This window comes from Rhagoletis zephyria, unplaced genomic scaffold (genome assembly GCF_001687245.7).
Source record: "Rhagoletis zephyria isolate East Lansing unplaced genomic scaffold, Rhagoletis_zephyria_1.1 Rzeph_scaffold_09423, whole genome shotgun sequence".
In the NCBI taxonomy this organism is placed as follows: Eukaryota; Metazoa; Arthropoda; class Insecta; order Diptera; family Tephritidae; genus Rhagoletis; species Rhagoletis zephyria.
In genome coordinates this window covers 19,611-24,090 of record NW_016166501.1, presented here as the reverse complement: position 1 = coordinate 24,090, position 4,480 = coordinate 19,611, and positions in this window count along the sequence as shown.

Here is a 4,480-nt window from a genome sequence, read left to right as displayed (position 1 = left end):
TTTGAGTTTTATTCTTCAAAGGAAATCATTATTGCTCGATTTTTATTTTGTCGACCAAAAATAATGATTATTTTGTAATTTTTATTTTTTCGCTCAAAGAGAATAGTTGTTATTGAGTTTTATTTTTTCACTTAAGAATAATGATCAGGGCCGAAGAAAATAAGCAAACTCAATTTTAAGCGCTTAGATATGCACTAAACATTGGTAAATATGCTTGCAAATATGGTCCAAAAAAAAAACAATCACAGTTTAATGTTTTGTTTTTATTCCGTTTATTTCAAGGATTGAAAAATTATGAATAGTTATTAACGAATAAGTCGTAAAATTTTCAGGTCGAATTTTCAATTGTTTAATCAGATATTTAGAATTTTGTTTTTTGAGTACAGTATACGCTCGCAAATTAGAACCACTTTGTTTTTAAGGTAATTCTAACTTCTGATATCTTCTAATTTCTGGACGTTTTTTAATTCGAATATGAAATTTAGTTAAACAACTACAATAGAACTCTACTTTCACTTCATTTTGTTTAATAAAAACAAGAAAACGACACGTAGAAATCCAGTGCAATGCACATATTACATTGTATTTTTTTTTAATTAAAAATATATGGCTGCATTAAGTAAAAAACAGCGGGTTCCACAGATAAATTGGTGATTCTCCTTTCAAGTTTTACTTTATTAAAACAAAATACAACTAAATAGTGGTTTTCCTGTGGTCAAATCAAAACAACAAATTTTTCGCAAACTCCAATTCTAATTTCTGGAAGATTCGAATTTCTGAAATTTCTACTTTGAGAGCGTCTACTGAATGCAGTTTTATGCCCCAAAAAAAAATATAAGATCCACACCGTTCGTTGGATTACAAAAAATGAGTTGTCAAATAAAAGGGCTTGGCCTCTAGATGTTCTATAATAGAGTGACCAGCTTAGCCTTTTTTGAGACTAGATTAAGCATTTATTAATTTTTATGCCATAGCCTCAGAAATTTAGATCTAACTTCGTGGATTTTTTCTGGCCTTTTTTTACTTAAAATATGCATAATAAAATTGGGACCGGAACTATAAAAATAAGTACCTAAGCTTACTAAAAGGCTTTAGTATTTCTAAAACTATTATTTACCGTTGAAATAGCAGTGCAAAGATCTATTTCTTTAAGAAAATACTTTACTAGCTTTTTAACAAAAAATAATACTAAGAAATTTGCTTTAAACTGTGTTTTTACAATTCGATTTGTTGGCGTTTTCCGAACGAAAAGTATTTATTTTCAAGAATTCCATACCATTTCCACGAAAAGTTTTTTTTCACCCATTTGAGCGCTTCGAGCGACCTCTAAACATTTTCTGATTTCAAAATAAAAGAAAAGGTATACTTGTTTTTCGATATAGAACAATCCTAGGTGGTGAGAGCATTAAAATTCCGACTTTACTTATTTTGGACCACCCTAATAGAGACACAACAGTAAAGGTCTTTTTCAAATTGCACACAATTTCGGCTTTTGAGCAAAGAAAAAAAAGCACAAATCGAACACATCTGTAAACATTTGACATGATAACACAATTTCAAGTGATCAATTTTGATTACAAACAAACTAACACATAAACAAAGAATGATGCGTGCAGAAAAATAGAGCGAAGACCTACATAAATGAGACAATGCAGCTGTTGTTGCACTTCGCCAGCAAAGTCGTCCACAAGACTCTTCGAACACATTCCACTACTCACACGCGGACAAAGTGATTGATCGGAAATCTTAATATAGTAGAGAAACGAATATAGACAAGAGATCAAATCAAGTTTATTTGCACTTTCGGTCAATTACTCACAAGCACATACTACTAGCTATACATTCACATTGTGAATAAAATTTCATTTCAATGTTGATAAGGTTCGATGCTGCACAAACTGATTTTGCTAAAATTGTGATTTCCCCCGATTAATCATGTCATATCGGTTAAAATTAATGAACCCAAACTCGATGATGATAAATCTGCATGTACAGCAAAAATGCTTGAAGGCCAGGGTTAGATAAGGTAACGCGGACTATATGTATATGTAGATCCATGGTCACTACAATTCCTCATATATTTTAAAGTCCATCTCCGCAGCGCTGGAAAATCGTACAATGGGCTTTATATATATGTACAAATGTATATGTACAATCTGCTTTTTATTTTGCTGCGTTCCGAGCCTATCATAATTACGTCCGCTTTCAAGTTTGTGATGCCGCCCTGTCAGTGTTTTTGCTCAAGATGGAGACTTTTCTAGAATCTCTTAAGCAGGCACTAGCCGAACGATCATTTTGATCAAAGGCTGATCTAGGAACCCAATGTATGCTTGAGCCCAGCATTGACGCTGTTTTATAGAAAGTTTGAAAAACTCACGCGTTTGACGAGTGCGCTGCACCATGTGAGTCCATTTTGATCAAGCAATGTTTTTCTTGTTCCATTCTAAATAAATTCCTCTTTTCTTGTAGTTCCTTGTCGCAGAGAACCTTTCTTTTACACCACTTGTTGGACTACCGTCCTTTCCTATTCGACTGATTTAACCGTTCCATCAAGCAACTTGGGCCTGTTTTATTCGTAGAAGGGTCAGACTAATTAAACAACCGAATGCAGTTTGGAATAAGTCGTGCTTATAAATGTACATAAAGCTCTAGAATTTCTGCTCTGGGGCTGCGTAAAGACGTGGATTCAAGGTTTTATTTTTTTGCAAAAAGGTTGTCATCTGTTAACGAGCTTAATTCAAATTATTAAATAACCAATAGATAATAGATCCGCACTGTTTTTTCGATTTGCAAAAATAAGATTTCAAATTAAAGGATTTGGCCTACAGATGTGAAATAAAGTTTAATTTTTCCGAAAAAGGGTTGCCACCTTTTAATAAATTTAATTAAAGTTATTGCCTATATGAGTATCAATCGAAATGGTTTTGAAAAAGCTATATTTCTAAACTAAATTTATTATAATTTTTAATTTTAATTCAGGTAACTGAAATACGTATCACCCAATGGTTGCCAGACAAAACAGGTTTAATAGTTGAAAATATTTTTTAGAGGGTTGCCAGATGTTTAAAGAGTCGAATTTAGTTAGCTTATACGAAAGTTGTATGAAATATTTTAAATATGGGTATCAAACAAAATGAGTGTTAACAAATTTTTAGTTAGAACATATTTGAGGTGTTTTAACGAGGTCGCCGCCTGTTGTTAGTTTCAAATTATTTAATAAGATAAATGAATTATTGAAAGTTGAGTATCAAGAGAAATTTGTTTGAAAAGAATTTATTTATATACTCAACTGAATTCATCAGTTAATTTCAATAGGTATCAGAATTCCAGACAAAGTAGATTTGAAGAAATTTAAGTTTGAAAATACTTTAAAAGAGGGTTGCCACCATGAAAAGTCGAGTTTATTGAACTTATGCACAATGTTAAAATATGAGAGTTTTAAGAAAACTTTAGTTTGAAAATAATTTTGATTAGGGTTGCCATCTCTTCGGAAAGTAGTATTTATCAACAGAATTTTTTGTGCAGGTCATCAGAACAGATGTATCTTTCTGTTTTTATCGATAATGTCACCATGTCTGAAACTACGTTTGCTATCAAACGGCTCGGAGAGGTCCTTTCCAATTCGAACGAATTGCTCAACGACATTTTTCACAGTAGTATTAGTTTTGCGTGGATATCAAATTCAGACATCTCGGCATAAATAAAACTTATTTTCGTGCTGTCGAAAGCGACTTTGCAATCGACAAGTAGATGATGCGTGTCGTTCCTATTCTCGCAAGCATTTCTCGAGATTTGGCGTATTGTGAATATCTGCTTGTCTATGGTGGATTTTGCAGCTCTAATTCCGGTCGTCGGAAATGCGTTAATATGACCATATTCTGCATAAGAGTTGATGCATGCACCTTATCAGCTACACGCCTGCTCCTTTGGCAGGCCGTCAGCTTCAGAAGCTGTGTTGTTTTTCAGTTGCGTGATCGCGTGATGGGACATCGTCTCCATCGTCATCAACTGAAGCGTCGGGTTCCTCTCCATAATTTAAGTATCTACTTATTGAAGATGTTGCACATTTTCTCCTTGTAAAATGATCGTCCAGCATAATTCGTATGGAAGGAAATGACTGACATCGCTTGTCAATATCTGATTGTCGTATAGTTACGATAAGCACTATATTTCGATTATTTGAAGGAAATCCATTTATAAAACCTAGGAGAAAGGCTATGTGCCGAGAACGAAACTCCACGGACGGTCCATGTCAGTACCAGGGGATCATAAGGACTATTCAGAAAGATGTTTAGACCTTACCCCACTCTACCAAATTGGATGCTGCGGCTTGTGAACCTAATAATATATTTAGCGTTTGAAACTGAAATACATATCGATTATGTATGCATCTCTACTACATTTGATGCATGCAGTTGCAGATGGTTCCATAGCAATTCATTTGTTGTTGTCCTCGATTCATTTCTATTCGCAGCCACTT